The 20,538-nt window shown below is 41.9% G+C and overlaps 10 non-coding genes across 10 annotated transcripts; all 10 read right to left on the bottom strand.

Moving 5' to 3' along the window:
- Positions 1–247: 247 nt before the first annotated feature.
- On the bottom strand, positions 248–321 carry trnat-cgu (transfer RNA threonine (anticodon CGU)). Its single transcript has one exon. It is a non-coding gene; the product is annotated as a tRNA-Thr (tRNA).
- A 428-nt stretch (positions 322–749) lies between these two features.
- Positions 750–823, bottom strand: trnat-cgu (transfer RNA threonine (anticodon CGU)). Its single transcript has one exon. It is a non-coding gene; the product is annotated as a tRNA-Thr (tRNA).
- Positions 824–978: 155 nt separating this feature from the next.
- On the bottom strand, positions 979–1,068 carry trnar-ucu (transfer RNA arginine (anticodon UCU)). The gene is given in 2 exon segments: positions 979–1,014; positions 1,032–1,068. It is a non-coding gene; the product is annotated as a tRNA-Arg (tRNA).
- Positions 1,069–1,267: 199 nt separating this feature from the next.
- trnat-agu (transfer RNA threonine (anticodon AGU)) lies at positions 1,268–1,341 on the bottom strand. Its single transcript has one exon. It is a non-coding gene; the product is annotated as a tRNA-Thr (tRNA).
- Positions 1,342–1,768: 427 nt separating this feature from the next.
- trnat-agu (transfer RNA threonine (anticodon AGU)) lies at positions 1,769–1,842 on the bottom strand. Its single transcript has one exon. It is a non-coding gene; the product is annotated as a tRNA-Thr (tRNA).
- Positions 1,843–2,270: 428 nt separating this feature from the next.
- trnat-cgu (transfer RNA threonine (anticodon CGU)) lies at positions 2,271–2,344 on the bottom strand. Its single transcript has one exon. It is a non-coding gene; the product is annotated as a tRNA-Thr (tRNA).
- Positions 2,345–2,499: 155 nt separating this feature from the next.
- Positions 2,500–2,589, bottom strand: trnar-ucu (transfer RNA arginine (anticodon UCU)). Its single transcript is given in 2 exon segments — positions 2,500–2,535; positions 2,553–2,589. It is a non-coding gene; the product is annotated as a tRNA-Arg (tRNA).
- Positions 2,590–2,788: 199 nt separating this feature from the next.
- On the bottom strand, positions 2,789–2,862 carry trnat-ugu (transfer RNA threonine (anticodon UGU)). Its single transcript has one exon. It is a non-coding gene; the product is annotated as a tRNA-Thr (tRNA).
- A 1,274-nt stretch (positions 2,863–4,136) lies between these two features.
- On the bottom strand, positions 4,137–4,210 carry trnat-cgu (transfer RNA threonine (anticodon CGU)). Its single transcript has one exon. It is a non-coding gene; the product is annotated as a tRNA-Thr (tRNA).
- Positions 4,211–4,639: 429 nt separating this feature from the next.
- Positions 4,640–4,713, bottom strand: trnat-cgu (transfer RNA threonine (anticodon CGU)). Its single transcript has one exon. It is a non-coding gene; the product is annotated as a tRNA-Thr (tRNA).
- Between the last annotated feature and the right edge of the window lie 15,825 nt (positions 4,714–20,538).

The following is a 20,538-nucleotide window of genomic DNA, read 5'->3' as shown; positions in this document are numbered from 1 at the left end:
TGGCCTCATCTGGCAGTCTAGAAGTCCAATGCACTATCCACTGCGCCGCAGAGCCCATCGGTATGCCAGGCTGGTCCACTGAGGGCTTTACTTACAGATTTGTGCCCGTCCAGCTACACCAAGTGGCACGCTGTTTGGGCAGAAAGACAGGTCCTCAGGTCTTTGCACAATTGAGGCACGGTTCAAAAACATAGTGTCGTCAGGGTCTCCAATCCAACAGAAAGGCCAGAGACAGCCACCAGTGGAAAGGCACCGCTGGGATTCGAACCCAGGATCTCCTGTTTACGAGACAGGCGCTTTGACCAGCTAAGCCACGGCGCCTCCTTGGTGGAGAAAGTTAGCCTGAATGCTATTCTTCAAAAGCAGGTGAGAGGGTAATGATGCAGGAGAACCCGCCCGCTGTCCTCAAGCTCCTCTGTGTCCCCTTTCGCCGTCTGTTTTTTTTGGTAAAGCACGAGCTCGGCTGTATTGTGGCGTGCAACCAAACCATCCATGGGATTCAAACGCAGGATCTCCTGTTAACTAGAATAGCCTGGCCGCACAATTGCCCTCTGGGAGGGCAACTCAGACGATCCAGGCTCCAAGAGAAGAGGCCAGGGGTTAGCTGACCGGGCGCTGGACAGCTTTAAGGCGTTTGCCGACAACTGAGTCGGGGCGGTTTGCAAAAGTAACCACTCACTGCCCTCGCTATCCATGTTTGCGGGTCGCTTTTGGAAAAGCTTGCGATTGCTGGACTGGAACGCCGCCCAAGGTACCGCTGGGATTTGAACGCAGGATCTCCTGTTTACGAGACAGGCGCTTTAACCAACTAAGCCACGGCGCCAAACCGCATGCAAGGCTGTCGGGAGGGTGACTCAGAGGGTCAAAACATCCAGAGGCAGGGCAGGTGCTGGTACGCTTAAAAGAGAATGTCTACAAATTTCTACTGCCTGAGGGCAACACTGCACAGTATGAGAGTAACCAGAAAGCCAAAATCCACAACTCTGGTGGGACTTGAACCCACAACCTCTGAATGGCCTCTTCTGGCAGTCTAGAAGTCCAATGCGCTATCCATTGCGCCACAGAGCCCAACATGGGGAAAAGCAGAGCCGCGTGAAGGCTGACCTTCCGGGTCTGTGGCCGTCCAACGGTAAGAGAGCGCGTGCTCTCTCTGCAGGAAGGACAGGCCCTCGGGTCTCTGCATAATTGCAGTGTCGTTTGAAAGGCAGAGGCACTGTAAGGGCCTCAGGTCCAAGGGAGAGCAAAAAGATCCAAGCTGCCGTCTACAAGGCACCGCTGGGATTTGAACCCAGGATCTCCTGTTTACTAGAAAGGCGCTTTAACCAACTAAGCCACGGCGCCACCCCGCGTGTTAGGTGTGGGGAGGGTGGCTCAGAGGATGCATGAATCAACAATATGAACTTCCTGCTGCCTCCACTTGATGCGAGACAGTGATTGCCATACCTCACTGAATTGGCTCTTGGGCATGTTTTGCTACCTTTTAAATATGATTGCCTTTTTTTTTTTAAATCAACGTACGCTGAGAAACAGGAGGCCTCAAAATGGTTTCTGCTGTCCGAGGGCAATACTGCGCAGAACGGTCTTAACAAAATGCATGACTCTGGTGGTACTCAAACCCACAACCTCATCTGGGAGTCTAGAAATCCAATGCACCACAGAGCCTGTAGGTATGCTGGGCTGGGCTTGTCCGGCTCTGTCAAGTGGCAAGCTGTGTGGGCAGAAAGACAGGTACAATTGAGGGACGCTTGCTGGACTGGAGCGCCACCGAAGGCACCGCTGGGATTTGAACCCAGGATCTCCTGTTTACTAGACAGGCGCTTTGACCAACTAAGCCACGGCGCCTCCTTGGTGGAGAAAGTTAGCCTGAATGCTATTCTTCAAAAGCAGGTGAGAGGGTAATGATGCAGGAGAAACCGCCCGCTGTCCTCAAGCTCCTCTGTGTCCCCTTTCGCCGTCTGTTTTTTTTGGTAAAGCACGAGCTCGGCTGTATTGTGGCGTGCAACCAAACCATCCATGGGATTCAAACGCAGGATCTCCTGTTAACTAGAATAGCCTGGCCGCACAATTGCCCTCCGGGAGGGCAACTCAGACGATCCAGGCTCCAAGAGAAGAGGCCAGGGGTTGGCTGACCGGGCGCTGGACAGCTTTAAGGCGTTTGCCGACAACTGAGTCGGGGCGGTTTGCAAAAGTAACCACTCACTGCCCTCGCTATCCATGTTTGCGGGTCGCTTTTGGAAAAGCTTGCGCTTGCTGGACTGGAACACCGCCCAAGGTACCGCTGGGATTTGAACGCAGGATCTCCTGTTTACGAGACAGGCGCTTTAACCAACTAAGCCACGGCGCCAAACCGCATGCAAGGCTGTCGGGAGGGTGACTCAGAGGGTCAAAACATCCAGAGGCAGGGCAGGTGCTGGTACGCTTAAAAGAGAATGTCTACAAATTTCTACTGCCTGAGGGCAACACTGCACAGTATGAGAGTAACCAGAAAGCCAAAATCAACAACTCTGGTGGGACTTGAACCCACAACCTCTGAATGGCCTCTTCTGGCAGTCTAGAAGTCCAATGCGCTATCCATTGCGCCACAGAGCCCAACATGGGGAGAAGCAGAGCCGCGTGAAGGCTGACCTTCCGGGTCTGTGGCCGTCCAACGGTAAGAGAGCGCGTGCTCTCTCTGCAGGAAGGACAGGCCCTCGGGTCTCTGCATAATTGCAGTGTCGTTTGAAAGGCAGAGGCACTGTAAGGGCCTCAGGTCCAAGGGAGAGCAAAAAGATCCAAGCTGCCGTCTACAAGGCACCGCTGGGATTTGAACCCAGGATCTCCTGTTTACAAGACAGGCGCTTTGACCAGCTAAGCCACGGCACCTCCTTGGTGGGGAAAGTTAGCCTGACTTCTATTCTTCAAAAGCAGGTGCGAGGGTAATGTTGCAGCAGAAACTGCCCGCTGTCCTCAAGCTCCTCTGTGTCCCCTTTCGCCATCCGTTTTTTGGCAACCAAAGGCATCGCTGGGATTCAAACGCAGGATCTCCTGTTTACTAGACTAGCCTGGCCGCACAATCGCCCTCCGGGAGGGCGACTCAGACGATCCAGGCTCCCAGAGAAGCGGCCAGGGGTTGGCTGACCGTGCGCTGGACAGCTTTAAGGCGTTTGCCAACAACTGAGTCGGGGCGGTTTGCAAAATTAATCACTCGCTATCCCTGTTTGCGGGTCGCTTTCGAAAAAGCTTGCACATGCACGATTGGAACGCAGCTGGGATTTGAACCCAGGATCTCTTGTTTACAAGACAGGAGCTTTAACCAACCAAGCCACGGCGCCAAACCACATGCAAGGCTGTCGGGAGGGTGGCTCAGAGGATGCATGGATCAACAATATGAACGTCCTGCTGCCTCCACTTGATGCAAGACAGTGATAGCCATACCTCACTAAATTGGTTCTTGGGCATGTTTTGCTACCTTTTAAATATTGACATTTTTTTTAAATCAATGTATGCTGAGAACAGGAGGCCTCAAAATGGTTTCTGCTGTAGAGGGCAACACGGCGCAGAACGGGCTTAACAAAATGCCAAAACGCACGACTCTGGTGGGACTCGAACCCACAACTACAACCTCATCTGGGAGTCTTGAAATCCAATGCACTATCCATTGCGCCAAAGAGCCTGTAGGTATGCCAGCCTGGGCCTGTCCTGCTCGGCCGAGTGGCAAGCTGTGTGGGCAGAAAGACTGGTCTGTGCACAATTGAGGCATGCTTGCTGGACTGGAGCGCCGCCCAAGGCACCGCTGGGATTCGAGGCCTCAAAATGGTTTCTGCTGTCCGAGGGCAACACTGCGCAGTATGGGCTTAACAAAATGGCAAAAAGCACGACTCTGGTGGGACTTGCACCCACAACCTTTGAATGGCCTCATCTGGCAGTCTAGAAGTCCAATGCGCTATCCACTGCGCCGCAGAGCCCATCGGTATGTCAGGCTGGTCCACTGAGGGCTTTACTTACAGATTTGTGCCCGTCCAGCTACACCAAGTGGCACGCTGTTTGGGCAGAAAGACAGGTCCTCAGGTCTTTGCACAATTGAGGCACGGTTCAAAAACATAGTGTCGTCAGGGTCTCCAATCCAACAGAAAGGCCAGAGACAGCCACCAGTGGAAAGGCACCGCTGGGATTCGAACCCAGGATCTCCTGTTTACGAGACAGGCGCTTTGACCAGCTAAGCCACGGCGCCTCTTTGGTGGGGAAAGTTAGCCTGAATGCTATTCTTCAAAAGCAGGTGAGAGGGTAATGATACAGGAGAAACCGCCCACTGTCCTCAAGCTCCTCTGTGTCCCCTTTCGCCGTCTGTTTTTTTTTGGTAAAGCACGAGCTCGGCTGTATTGTGGCGTGCAACCAAACCATCCATGGGATTCAAACGCAGGATCTCCTGTTAACTAGAATAGCCTGGCTGCACAATTGCCCTCCGGGAGGGCAACTCAGACGATCCAGGCTCCAAGAGAAGAGGCCAGGGGTTGGCTGACCGGGCGCTGGACAGCTTTAAGGCGTTTGCCGACAACTGAGTCGGGGCGGTTTGCAAAAGTAACCACTCACTGCCCTCGCTATCCATGTTTGCGGGTCGCTTTTGGAAAAGCTTGCGCTTGCTGGACTGGAACGCCGCCCAAGGCACCGCTGGGATTTGAACGCAGGATCTCCTGTTTACGAGACAGGCGCTTTAACCAACTAAGCCACGGCGCCAAACCGCATGCAAGGCTGTCGGGAGGGTGACTCAGAGGGTCAAAACATCCAGAGGCAGGGCAGGTGCTGGTACGCTTAAAAGAGAATGTCTACAAATTTCTACTGCCTGAGGGCAACACTGCACAGTATGAGAGTAACCAGAAAGCCAAAATCCACAACTCTGGTGGGACTTGAACCCACAACCTCTGAATGGCCTCTTCTGGCAGTCTAGAAGTCCAATGTGCTATCCATTGCACCACATAGCCCAACACGAAAGCCAGCAGAGCCGAGTGAAGGCTGACCTTCCGGGTCTGTGGATGTCCAACGGTAAGAGAGCGCATGCTCTCTCTGCAGGAAGGACAGGCCCTCGGGTCTCTGCATAATTGCAGTGTCGTTTGAAAGGCAGAGGCACTGTAAGGGCCTCAGGTCCAAGGGAGAGCAAAAAGATCCAAGCTGCCGTCTGCAAGGCACTGCTGGGATTTGAACCCAGGATCTCCTGTTTACCAAACAGGAGCCACGGCACCACCCCGCATGTTAGGTGTGGGGAGGGTGGATCAGAGGATGCATGAATCAACAATTTCAACTTCCTGCTGCCACCACTTGATGCGAGACAGTGATTGCATACCTCACTGAATTGGTTCTTGGGCATGTTTTGCTACCTTTTAAATATGATTGACATTTTTTTAAAATCAATGTACGCTGAGAACAGGAAGCCTCAAAATGGTTTCTGCTGTCCGAGGGCAACACTGCACAGAACAGGCTTAACAAAATGCCAAAACACACGACTCTGACGGGACGCAAACCCACAACCCCAACCTCATCTGGGAGTCTAGAAATGCAATGCGCTATCCATTGCGCCACAGAGCCTGTAGGTATGCCACGCTGGGCCTGTCCAGCTCGGCGGAGTGGCAAGCTGTTTGGGCAGAAAGACAGGTCCTCAAGTCTTTGCACAATTGAGGCACGGTTCAAAAACATAGAGTGTTATCAGTGTCTCCGATGCAATAGCAAGCCCAGAGACAGCCACCAGTCGAGAGGCACCGCTGGGATTCAAACGCAGGATCTCCTGTTTACTAGACTAGCCTGGCCGCACAATTGCCCTCCGGGAGGGCGACTCAGACGATCCAGGCTCCCAGAGAAGAGGCCAGGGGTTGGCTGACCGGGCACTGGACAGCTTTAAGGCATTTGCCGACAACTGAGTCGGGGCGGTTTGCAAAAGTAACCACTCACTGCCCTCGCTATCCATGTTTGCGGGTCGCTTTTGGAAAAGCTTGCGCTTGCTGTCCTACTGCTTCAGACCAGATTCTGAAGTGTTAATCTGATGCACACTTTTCAATCCCAGGAGGCCACAGGAGGCCAAAACGTCATCATCGAACGTGATTGAGAACCGCAACGAGAGTGTTTACAAATGTGAGTATTACAAACCAAAACACGGTTCCCTGTCTTAAAATCGTATTTGTTGAGCTACTGTATCGTAAACTGCTGATTTGCATAAGGTGTCAATACGTGTAACGTTAAAGTATATTTGTGATTTCGCTGTAAAACATGTTTTATTACGTATAGCGACCATAGCATCTTAAAGATGATTACTAAATGTTTAACAACTGACAGGAACATGTTCTGAGAGAATTAAATGAGCACATCACAACACCAAACAGACATCTAAACGAGTGATGGATGTTATGTGAGTTTATGTAGAATTCTCTGTTGTCAACACTGCTTTAGATAAATGTAATGTAAATAAACATAGTTAGTAAACAAGTAAACATGAGTTATCTATTTCATTTGTCTCATAGTACTGTTGATAAATTCAGCAGCATTTGTATTGGATAAAAAGCCAGTTAACACAACAGCTACCTCATAAATGTAGTATTGAGCACACGAATCAGAGGGAACTGAATCTTGTGTGGATGTTACAGGGACAGATGAGACAAGTATGCTTGTCTGGTGAAGAGTGACTGATGAAGCAGTGCTGCCATCAAAGATATTTTGCGGTGGAGCAGGACCTGAAAGGAAAGGTGACTGCAGCATTTGTGGGAAAAAAGTTAAATCTGTAACTTAATATAAAGTTTGGTAATTTTGTTACTTCTAATACAGAGATCTAATGAAATTGTGCTGTTAAAATGACAACTTTTGTATTGTATTTGTGCATCTTTGTATGATCTGAAATGTCTGCTGCAGACTGGTGTGTGCATCGAGAAAAGAGAAATCCACAGCAGCATCCTGGAAATGGTTTAGTGTCATCGATGAGACCCTCCATCACTCCACCTGCCCTTTGTCTCTCATCTGGACCAGATGTTGCTGTGGCCTCTTCATCCTCAGAGACCAAAGAGCCAGCGAGAGCATCTAGAGAAAGACTAAAATACCAATATGTCTGAATAAAGCTTTGTTCCACTTGTCTTTATTTATGTTCATGGTTACTTTATTATTTTACTCATATATCCATGTTGTTATCAGTAAATAAAATATAAGTTTCATTAACATGTGTATTAATTAATTACTTGATAAAAAACATGCTTGTTTTACTAAAAAATATAATTAATTATAGGTCAGCATTTATCATTATTATTGATCAGTATTATAATCTTAATTTCTAAGTAGTAATACTTACATTTTTTGAGTGTAAAATCCTCAAAAAACACCTCCAAACACAAGATCTTCAAGCAGCTGATCCATGTCTCCTTTGTGCAAATATTGCAAACATGGAGGAAGATGTACTAGGTAGAGTCGTGTTACTGATGCTATGAGGTGTTTGATCACTTGTTGTGCTTATTTTCATTTTATAACTAATACTACCTAACTTACAATTACAGGCTCAGGGTAAGATGGTAATAATATTTAACAATGAACAATCATAATGAGAAAAACTAAAAACATAATTATTAGGCTTGCTTACATCATAGTATGCAATTATATACACGGGGAAATATGATTAAATATCTCTGAATAATCAAAATATTCACATCATCGTTTATCAAAAATTGGATTTGTTTTTGTTATTGATAAGCCTCAGGGATGAAAAGAGAAATTCAACAAGAATTTAAGCTAGCTTTGCGTGTGGATAAACAATTTTGAATACAAAACAAAAGAAATAACTTATTCAAAAAATAAAGAATTTGGGTTTTCCTGACAAGAATTATTTCTTTAAGAATTAAAAAATACAAAAACCTAAATGAACCCAAAACGTATCTGTTATACTACAATCACAATAAAAGAACAGCTGTTTCTTCAACATGACCACAAAATGAACAAATTTCATCAATATCAAAATATTTATAGAAAGATGAATTAAACCTGTCGCTATATGTTAAGTTGTTGCACTTGTTATAACGTCGTTGGTCACATGATAACGTCAACATGGCGGAAGACGTGCAGATCACATCCATACTCAACGACTGCGTTCGAAACCGCATACTCAATGAGTAGGTACTTATTTTCAATAAGTACTTACTTAACGAGCGCTAAAAGAGTACGTACTCTACAGCCAAATCTCGTTGAGTATGGATGTGATCTGCACGTCTTCTGCCATGTTGACGTTATCATGTGACCAACGACGTTATAACAGGTGCAACAATTTAACATAGCGACAGGTTTAATTCATCTTTCTATAAATATTTTGATATTGATGAAAATTGTTCATTTTGTGGTCATGTTGAAGAAACAGCTGTTCTTTTATTGTGATTGTAGTATAACGGATACGTTTTGGGTTCATTTAGGTTTTTGTATTTTTTAATTGTTAAAGAAATAATTTTTGTTAGGAAAACCCAAATTCTTTATTTTTTGCAAAAGTTATTACTTTTGTTTTATGTTCAAAATTGTTTATCCACACGCAAAACTATAGCTTAAATTATTGTAGAATTTCTCTTTTCATCCCTGAGGCTTATCAATAACAAAAACAACAAATCCAATATTTGATAAACTATGATGTGAATATTTGGATTATTCAGAGATATTTAATCATTTTTCCCTGTGTATATAATCACATACTATGATGTAAGCAAGCCTAATAATTGTTTTCAGTTTTTCTCATTATGATTGTTCATTGTTAAAGATAAATGCCATCTTTCCCTGAGCCTGTAATAATAAGTTATGTAGTAATAATAATAAAAAGAAAATAAGCACAACAGGTGCTCAAACACCTCATAGCATCAGTAACACAACGACCCTACCTAGTACATCTTCCTTTCGCAATATCTGCACAAAGGAGACGTGGATCCGCTTCTCGAAGGTCTTGTGTTTGGAGAAGACAGTTGATTTTACACTCAAAAAATGTAAGTATTACTACTTAGAAATTAAGATTACCTCAGAATGCACTGATCAATAATAATGATAAATGCTGACCTATAATTAATTATATTTTTTAGTAAAACAAGCATTTTTTTAATCAAGTAATTAATTAATGCATATGTTAATGAAACTTATATTTAATTACTGATAACAACATGGATATATGAGTAAAATAATAAAGTAACCATGAACATAAATAAAGACAAAAGCTTTATTCAGACATATTGGTATTTTAGTCTTTCTCTAGATGCTCTCGCTGGCTCTTTGGTCTCTGAGGATGAAGAGACCACAGCAACATCTGGTCCAGATGAGACAAAGAGCAGGTGGAGTGATGGAGGGTCTCATTGATGGCACTTGAGACCATTTCCAGGATGCTGCTGTGGATTTCTCTTTTCTCGATGCACACACCAGTCTGCAGACATTACAGATCATACAAAGATGCACAAATACAATACAAAAGTTGTCATTTTAACAGCACAATTTCATTAGATCTCTGTATTAGAAGTAACAAAATTACCTAACTTTATATTTAGTTACAGATTTAACTTTTTTCCCGTAAATGCTGCTGTCACCTTTCCTTTCAGGTCCTGCTCCACCTCAAAATATCTGCAACAAAGGCACAGAAATCTAGAATCAGAAAAGTGCTTAAAGTTTTTTTTTATTATTAATAAACTGCAACTTAAGGTTTTGTCTGTAGTGTACTCACTCAAAGCCTTTGATGGCAGCACTGCTTCATCAATCACTCTTCACCAGACAAGCAAACTTGTCTCAACTGTCCCTGTAACATCCACACAAGATTCAGTTCCCTCTGATTCGTGTGCTCAATACTACATTTATGAGGTAGCTGTTGTGTTCATTGGCTTTTTATCCAATACAAATGCTCCTGAATTTATCAACAGTACTATTAGACAGATGAAACAGATAACTCATGTTTAGTTACTATATGTACACGTGTTTATTTACATTACATTCATCTAAAGTGTTGACAACAGAGAATTCTACATAAACTCGCATAACGTCCATCACTCGTTTAGATGTCTGTTTGGTGTTGTGATGTGCTCATTTAATTCTCTCAGAACATGTTCCTATCAGTTGTTAAACATTTAGTAATCAGGAGGGGCGGAGCTGAGCAGCGACATGTGAAGACGTACTTTTTCGAGCTCTGCTTAGATTGAACATTAATCTAATTTTCATTCTCCCCTTCCTGTCTTGTTCGGTGCGAACGGGTTTCTAAAGACTTAGCCTCGAATTAAAAAGAAAAAAATAAGAGTGAAAGCTGCTCATAATGCCCAAATCTCATAAACCGAAGCCAGGGCCTGAAGCCTCAGGCTTGTCTGACACGGACCCAGGCGCGGAAGCGGGGTCAGGGTCGGATCTCGACGCAATCATGGCTGCCATAAAACAAACGGAAAGAAGCGTGCTGTCCAGGATCGAGTCGTCAGTAGCGGCGGCTGCAGGTGAATTGCACAAGAAAATAGACAGCCTGGCGAGTGATTTAAGGGAAGAAATCCAAAATGTGCACGCAGAATTCACGAAGGTAATTGGAGAAGTACAGACACAAAACGCCACATTTTCAACCCGCATTGGCGACCTCGAGGAGGAAGCTAACAACCAGGCTAATCGGAATGTAACTCTGGAAGCTAAAGTCAATGCGCTGACTGCACAAGTCACTCGGCTGGCAGATAAGACCGAAGATTTGGAGTCCCGGCAACGACGAGATAACTGCAGACTAGTTGGAGTCGAAGAGGGATTTGGGAATATAAGACCAGAGAAAGCCGTAGCTGAATTGTTGAAGGAAGCGCTCGCCCTTGACTATACGCCGACGCTCGATCGCGCGCACAGGAGCCTGCAAACGAGACCAAAGGATGGGGATGCCCCGCGGCCATTAATCGTCAAGTTCCACTACTTTCAGGAGAAGGCAGATGTTCTTCGGAAGGCCGCGAGTGCGGGTCCCATCACCCACAAGGGCAAGCGTTTCAACATCTACCCAGACTACTCGGCCGGCGTCAGAAAAAAGAGAGCCGCTTTCACGGAGGTGAGAAGGATGCTTCGCGGGTGCACGGGCGTGAAATACGGTCTCCTGTACCCAGCTACACTGAAGATCACCGCCCCAGCCGGCGAGCAGGTATCTTTCGAAGACCCGGTTAAGGCAAAGCACTACATCGAGACCAATCTGCGCCTACGGGAGACGGAGGGAGAGTGACAGTTGATTCACGGGACTTTAGCAGGTATCACGCTGCGTGTCAACTTTTAAGTTTGCACATGATATATTTTGACGGGTAAATATCACCACACTACAGTTGGATGCACTTTTTGTTTGAACTATGGACAATGTCAAAGTACAATAATGTAAGGAAAGACAAAAACAAAAAACGGACTGATGATACACGACGAATAACCAAGCATAGCCTACTGCATTGTGCCGGGGTTCATGTAGACATCACTTGCCGTGGAAGATATCTTTTTCTTTGAATTACTGTTTCTCTTTTCTCCTTTCTGTGTTTTATTTAACTTTTTGTTATTATTTTCCTACCACGTGAATGCAAGTGTCGAATATTAAGTCTCAATCGGACACCTAAACCCTTTTATTTAATTTTTTAATGCCTCCCCCATTCTGTATTATTATTGTTGTCATTCGAGGGGATATCATTCAACTGTAGGTGTTAGGATTATATCAGCCTGTCACTAAATAAGAGCCAGCATACATGCAGCTTTGATAATATCGAGAGGAAAGCCCTACTATATTATGTTCTAAACTTTGCGGAGTTCAGGTCGGAGTTCAAGTTAGAGTAGACGTGTTATATGCATAGGAGAGAGTGTCGAGTTGTTAGGGCAGTCTTAGGTTTAAGCAAGACCAGCCCAGGAGTCCAGGACGGTAAGGGGTTTATTTATGTCTATATGTTTGTCAGTTTTCTTTTGGGTCTATTTGTGGTTTATGGTTTGTCTCAGACATGTACTGAAACACATAGGAGCGGTCTATTTCAAAACGATGTACCATGGTACCATCTAATGTAAATAATCAACAAGGTGCAGTTTCGTTCATTAGCTGGAACGTTAAGGGACTGAATAATATGGTTAAACGGAGCAAGGTATTTAGCCATTTGAAATCATTAAAACCTGACGTAATATTGCTTCAGGAGACACATTTAAATATTAACTCCCAAAAAAGACTGAACTGTAAATGGATTGGACAGATATATCATTCATGTTTTAATTATAAAGCAAGGGGAACAGCAATTCTAATCAGGAAAGGGATTCCGTTTGAACACTCTGACGTAATTTCGGATGCAAATGGTAGATATACTATCGTGGTGGGCAAGCTTTTTAATACGCCCATAATAATAGCTAACATTTATGGACCAAATTGGGACAATGCACAATTCTTTACTAACTTTTTTTCAACCCTTCCCGACCTTAATTCCTACAAATTAATTCTCGGAGGGGATTTCAACTGCGTCCTCAATGCACAGCTAGATAGATCAAGTGCAAGGTCCAATGCTCTCTCATCAGCAGCAGTGGTTATTAATTCCTTTCTTCGTTCATATGGCTTATCAGACCCCTGGCGGTCAAAAAATCCAAATACGAAACAATTCTCCTTCTTTTCTCCGGTGCACCACAGTTACTCCAGGATTGACTATTTTGTTGTCGACAACCAGTTTCTCCCTTTGATTTCCAACAGCAAGTATCACAGTATAGTGATTTCAGATCATAGTCCAGTGCAGCTGGATCTAATTTTTCCAATCAATGTAGCTCCCCAACGAACTTGGCGGTTAGATCCGCAATTACTTTTATGTGAACATGCTAGAACGTTTCTTAATAGTCAGATTGACTTCTTTTTGGAGGTCAATGACACTCCGGACGTGTCAAGGGGAGTTTTGTGGGAATCTATGAAAGCTTACATCAGGGGCCAAGTTATCTCCTATGTGGCACATAGGAATAAAGAGCGTTCTAAAAAACTTAAAGAGCTGGCTGATAAAATTGCGGATGTTGACAGGCGTTATGCTACTTTACCTACTCCAGATCTTTATAAGGAGAAACTACTGTTGCAAACTGAATTTGATACATTTATGACATGGAAAGCCGAAAAAAATATTCTAAAATCCAGACAGGTATATTATGAACATGGAGATAGAGCAGGTAAGCTCCTAGCTCTCCAACTTAAACAACAGGCAGCAGAACAGATGATCCCTGGAATTAATATAGGCGCTGACTCTGTATCACAGAGCCCTCGTGTCATTAATGACCAGTTTAAGCAATATTATTCTACTCTATATCAATCAGAGGTAGACTGTACCACATCTGAGATTTACTCGTTTCTTGACTCGCTCGATATCCCAAAACTCTCTCCAGAGACACAGTCACTTCTGGAGCAGCCATTGTCGCTCGAGGAAATAGTGGGTGCCATTAGGTCAAGTCAAGTAGGAAAAGCCCCAGGCCCGGACGGATTCCCAATAGAGTTCTACAAAGAATTCTCTTCGAAACTTGCACCTATACTTAAATCGGTTTATGATGAATCCTTGGTCAATGGGAAATTACCGCAAACGCTTACCCAGGCTACGATTTCAGTTCTACTAAAAAAAGACAAGGATCCTTTGCAATGTAGCTCATACAGGCCAATAAGCCTCCTGTGCTGCGACTATAAAATTTTAACGAAAACACTTGCACGACGCTTAGATCAGATAATTCCCACAATTATTAATGAGGACCAAACAGGTTTTATCCCCGGGCGGCAGTCTTTTTTTAATATGAGAAGATTATTTAATGTGATATTTTCCCCCCATTCAACTGTACAACCTGAAGTTATTATAAGCCTTGACACTGAAAAGGCGTTTGATAGAACTGAATGGACCTATCTTTTCGCAACCTTGGATAAATTCGGAATGGGGCCCACTTTCTGTAAGTGGATCAAAGTTCTATATTCAACACCTATGGCGGCAGTCAGGACGAATGGCCTGATTTCTGATTATTTTTCGCTCCACAGAGGTACAAGGCAGGGTTGCTGTTTGTCGCCCTTCCTATTTGACATTGCAATCGAGCCACTGGCAATTGCTATCAGATCAGATAACAGAATTAAGAGCATATCCAGAGGTGGAATAAATCACAAAACCTTGCTTTATGCTGATGATTTGCTTTTGCAAATATCAGACCCAATTGAAAGCGTGCCCCACCTTCTCCACTGGTTGAAAAAATTCAGTAGCATATCAGGGTATAAAGTGAACTTGTCGAAATCTCTACTATTTCCATTGAACAACCTGGCAAAACAGATATCTCATGACCATTTCCCTTTCAAAACTGAAAAGGATAAATTCACTTACCTGGGAATAAAAATAGCAGGCTCAATTAAAGCTATATTTCAGTACAATCATAGATCGATCCTAGATCGTACCAAGACCGACTTTGATAGGTGGTCAAAATTACCACTCTCACTAGCAGGACGGATAAATGCGGTGAAAATGACTGTAATGCCCAAGTTTCTCTACTTATTTCAGATGATTCCTATGTATCTCCCTAAATCCTATTTTGACCAACTAGATCGTTTCATTTCTTCGTTCATATGGAATAAAAAACCTGCACGTATAAAAAAGGCAAGCCTGGAGAGAGCTAAGCCTGACGGTGGCTTGGGGTTACCTAACTTTTTATTTTACTACTGGGCAACTAATATTGTCAAACTGACATATTGGATCACGACATTCGCGGATAAGGAGGGTCCGATTTGGGCTGATATGGAACTGAGAGCTACACTCCCAGTCTCCCCAATCTCAGTTTTAACTGCCCCTCTCCCACTGAATATTAAAGCATCTGAATTGAATTCAAATGTAGTGGTTCAAAATTCAATTAAGATATGGGGTCAGTTCAGAAAACATTTTAATATGACAAATATATGTAGTTTCTCTCCAATAATGTTTAACCATCTTTTTGCTCCATCCCAAATAGATCAGGCATTTGCAGTATGGCATAGATGCGGCCTAGTCTACTTTCAAGACCTCTTTACTAATGATGGCTTTGCCTCATTTAAATTTTTATGTGAAGACCATAGTTTACCAAAGTCTCATTATTTCCGATATCTTCAAGCCCGGAGCTTTGTCTCTAAACTTTTTTCAGGGTATCCATCTCCACCTCCCAAAGACCTGTTGTATTTGGTCCTTAATGTGAATCCACTCAATAGAAGAGCAATATCCAAAATATATACATTAATTCTAAATAGTGGTCCTCATAATTGGGACAAAACTAAGGTGGCATGGGAGGGAGACATTGGAGAAACAATACCAGAGGATACCTGGAAAAGGACTATACAACGCATACATACGTCTTCTCTTTGTATTAGACATGGCCTGATTCAGTTTAAGATTGTCCATAGGTTGCATTACTCTAATGACAGACTGGCAAAATTGTACCCTAATGTTGAACCAAACTGTCCTAGATGTCAATACTCTCCCGTTTCCTTGGGACACATGTTTTGGTCATGCCCATCTCTGTACAACTTCTGGTCTTCAATTTTTCAATCACTGTCTGCCATACCTGGTAAAACACTGCAGCCTGACCCTTTAATAGCCATCTTCGGTGTGATTAGTGATGAGATGAACCTGTCCCGCCTCCACAAAGATGCAATTGCCTTTGCATCGTTACATGCCCGTCGTCTGATACTTTTGAACTGGAAGGGGAAGAACCCTCCTGTCTATATTCACTGGATTAGAGAGATAATGTCAGGGTTGGTTCTGGAAAAAACCAGGTATGCTGTACGTGGGTTAGAGGACAAATATGATAGGACCTGGTCGCAATTCATAACCCATATCAAGAGCCTGCCTTTCGCTTGACTTGCTGTTTCTAGTGATTCATCTTCCTTATGCTAATATGCTGTTGATACCAGTTTTCCGTATTAGAGCTCCAGTCAGTATTCAATGTTAGTATCATTACAACGATCTGAGTCTTTTTTTTTTTTGTTTGTTTCTTGTGTAGATGTTTTTGTTACCTGTTTACTACGTGAATGTCTAAGTTGATATGTCTGAGGGGATGCTGCCTGGATTGGGTGGGGGGTGGGGGTCGGGTTTCGCAACTTCTGTAAGAAATCCCTGAACAACTATTTGTATGTTTTCAATTTTGGAAAATGATAAATAAAGTTGTAAAAAAACAAAAAACAAAAACAAAAACATTTAGTAATCATCTTTGAGATGTCTATGGATGCTATTTGTAATAAAACGTGTTTTACAGCGAAATCACAAATATACTTTAACGTTACAAATATTGACACCTTATGCAAATCAGCAGTTTACGATACAGTAGCTCAACAAATACGATTTTAAGACAGGGAACCGTGTTTTGGTTTGTAATACTCACATTTGTAAACACTCTCGTTGCGGTTCCCAATCACGTTCGATGATGACGTTTTGGCCTCCTGTGATTGAAAAGTTTGCATCGGATGAACACTTCAGAATCTGGGCTGAAGCAGTAGGACATCCGGGGATTTCTCGCCTACACTTTTATGAATACTGAGGTTTCGAACGTACTTCTTTCTTTTTTTTCCTACTATATAGTAGGTAAGTAGGCATATTCGAACGCACTTTAAGTAGACGTTCATCATATAGTATGAAAGTATGCGGTTTCGAACGCAGCCAAAGACATTGAAATGAACTTAATAAAGTGGCTGCACCTGGCTGGAGACCGGGATGGTGGGAGGAAGGAGAGAATGAATAAACAGTGCATTGTTGACCCCAGTTAGGCAGTTTGCAACATTACTAACATCAACAGACTTCTCAAGATTATTTGTTCTTAAAAACTGACACCAGCTCAAATTTGTTTATTTAATAAGTTTGGTTTGAATGTTAAATGTCTGTTGCATATTATAAACAACTGATTTAAACTCAAATTTGTCTGTTTTTGTTGTTTGAATGTTACACGTGTGTTTGTTTTATAAACTGATTAAAAGTCAAGTTTGTACATTTAATGATTTTTGATTCAACTTAAATATCTGTTGTATATTAAAAACTGATTCCAACTCAAAATTAGCCCATTTACTTTTTTATGTTAAAAGTTTATATATATATATATATATATATATATATATATATATATATATATATATATATATTTATTAATTAATTTATTTATTTATTAGGAACTTATCTAACTGCAAAAGTAAATTATTTTATTTACATTTTTATAGTTGAGCGAGTGCATGATTTACTTTCTAGTTAATACAACTTTTACATCTACAACCAGCCACATGTGGCCCACATTAGGGCAGTAAGGTCTTAACAGAACTTAGCCTTACTACAATGAAATACAAGGCCCATATATGGGCCATATTAAAAAAATATTACTTGGCTCATGATAGGCTGAGTTATGGCCCTGGTTTGGTTCAGTTCTGGCTAAAAACATGTGGGCCAGTTTTGGGCCGGGGAACATGTACTAATCTGGGCCACACTTTAGTTGTAGATTTGGGCCAGATCTGGGCCAAAGAAAATTTGCTGACTGGGTATATTATGACAGGATTTGTTCTGAGAGAGTATTTCTGACAGGAAAATGTTGTTTCTGAAGTAATTTACCTTAATTTAAGTTACATTAATGATTTTTTACTGTAATGAAGACATGACAATACAGTAAACTATATTATGACAGGATTTGTTCTGAGAGGAGTATTTCTGACAGGAAAATGTTGGTTCTGAAGTAAAACTGTAATGTGACTCTAAATTGAGTTTGACACCACTGCACTAAACCAACTGAATGGTGCATCTTTTGGATATAGACGTATTATTTGCCTGATGAATTGCCATTGGTTTTCTGTTTTTAAGATGATACATGGGGCAACTTTTTGTTGTTGTGGTGGGCACTTTTCCATTGAGATATCCAGAGAGAAATTTGTTGCCCATCTTAATGGAGAAAGTGCCCAAGCAACATTGCTCAAAGTTGCCTGTGTATTATCACCTTTACTCTTTCAATCTTTTCTCTTTCTCTTACCCTCCAGAATGTCAGCGGCAAGTTTGCCATACAGCAGGCCTGCACCCACCCGGATCACCTGTGTGGACAATGGGACAAACCATCGGGCTAAGTCATACGAGGTGTCCAAAAATGAAATTAAAATAGCGTCGTACAAAACCACTACAATAAGTGCCCTCAGCGATGGCGTGAGGGCATTTATGGCTCCTGTGGATGGGGAAATCGCACTGTTTGAGACCGGGAGGGCGTACATCATAAAGAGATCACATTGAGATTTCGTGCCTCAGGGCGAGTCTCAAACCTTTTCCCAAGCTGAACTCATCCAGCTATTCAGCTGTGGAAGTACACAACATTATGCATCACGTAACCTAATTATTCTCTTATTGATCTTTCTGCATCTTCTTACACTCCTGAGTGTGTACCAAGTGTATATTCATTGGTAATAACTTATATTGGTAACACTTTAGAATTAGGCACTATTAGTTAATATTAATGCATTGACCAAGTACAGTACTTGTCAATCTGTGTTACACATAATGTTAGTTAATAAAATACAACAGTTCCAAAACTTTCCCTTTCATAACGTTTTAGTTAATGTTGAAATTAACAAAGATAAATAATATATGCTTCAGAATCATTTTTCTTTCTAGATCATGTGGTCAACTAACATTAATAGTGTTCATGTAATGACTCGCGTCTATTGATATATAATTCCTTTGCTGAGACTTCCGTTCATGTTATTATATTTCAGAAGACTGCAGCTGAGACAGTAGAGGTGGAGCTCACCTTCTTCGGGGTGTTGGAGGGAGACGGAGGTGCCACAGTTCTGCTGTCTGACACATATGAGGAGTACACAGTCCCGGCAGCACTGGCCCTCGACATCGCTGCTGATGACCTGACAATAAAACTTACAATAACTCACCGAAACAAAACTGTTCAGAGTATTGAACCACTGGGGGAGATGTTTGAGGGAATGTTTGAAGAAGTTTGACTTTTTTGTTTTTAATAGTTCAATTTTTTATTAATTGTTTTATCACTTATTAATCGTTACATTTTTTTATTAGTTTTTTCATTCAGGAATTGTTCCTTTTAATTAATAATAAAACGTGTTTAATACATTTTGCTTTAAGTGTTTTTCTGTGCTTTCCATAAATGTCAATAGGGGTTATGCCCAACAGGCTTCCGTTTTCTGCTAAACAGGTCTCGTTGCTCCCGGTTCACGCGTTTTGCATATCCCTCTTTAAATATGAACATGATTTACTCAAGATTCATTCAAAGTAGACACTAAAAATGATCATAACCAATGTCCATCACATATGTGGATTGATATATAAAAGTTTTAAATTTTTATTCTTTTCACTAACATTTATATATAAATATCGAATGAAACGTCCACAATAAACAGCTGGCTTGTTTAACTGATTACCTTAAAAGTCCGTCGATATCGCCATTATTTATTACGGCTATTAACACGTTCTCCGACAAGCGGAAGCAATGAGACCTGTTTTCCGGGGTTGGTCATGTGACGTTCGGCATAAAGCCTATTAAATAATCATTAACCTAAGTCTGATGCATTGTATCACCATTCCCTACCATAAACAAATGCTTAATGTTGCTCTGATCTTAATGCTACCATGTTAACATTTGGTAGGGAGGTGATAAAATGCATCAGGCTTAGGCTAATGATCATTTAATTCTTAATTACTTATACAACCGTTTGTAGAAAATGTTACTCTTAAAGGTTGTATACGGAATAATAGAGAGTAATTAATTACATAACATTAACTCATTATAAAAGTTAATTTTATATTGATATAATACTTATATAGAGAAGTACACACACTATTTTCTTAAAGTGTTGTTTGTTTTAAACATCACACTTAAAATTGACATGACAAACTCCTAGAGGGCCACAGCCCTGCAGAGTTTAGCTCCTTCAACCCTAATTAAACACACCTGATCAGCTAATCAAGTCCTTTAGGCTTATTTGAAAACTGCAGGTGTGTGTGTTGAAGCCATAGACTGTAAAAAATAGGTTGAAGCAGAATTGGAACTAACTCTGTAGGGCGGTGGCCCTCCAGGAACTTGAGTTTGACACCAGTGATATTTGCCAACCAAAAAATAAATAAAAAATTAGTTGTTGATTACCCATTGGCAAATTTTTAAAAGCAATTTTTATACCCATTATTAAATACGCTGTCCTCTGTCAAATAGTTTGATTCAACCTAATCTAAATGGCTTTCACAAAATATTAAAATACAGCTATTTAAATTAGGTTGAACCAAACTATTTGTCAGAAAGGACAGCAGATTTAATAATAGGTATAAAAATTGCTTTAAAAATTTGCCAATGGGTAATCAACACCTAATTTAACTAATTAGTAAACATGTATGTATATGTATATGTATATGTATGTATATATATATATATATATATATATATATATATATATATATATATATATATATATATATCCCATGGAGGTCATTTCAGAGTACGGTTTAAATATAAAACAAATGCACATCATTATAGTCGAGCATTGCTCATGAAACTGTAATGATTGATGTTGATTAAAAGATACATTAATCCTTTTAAGGCAATCATGTATGCCTGGTAAGTCAACAACCA

This window comes from Garra rufa, chromosome 1 (genome assembly GCF_049309525.1).
Source record: "Garra rufa chromosome 1, GarRuf1.0, whole genome shotgun sequence".
Lineage (NCBI taxonomy): Eukaryota > Metazoa > Chordata > Actinopteri > Cypriniformes > Cyprinidae > Garra > Garra rufa.
Note: the sequence above shows the minus strand (reverse complement) of the source record. Positions and strands in the feature narration are given on the sequence as shown.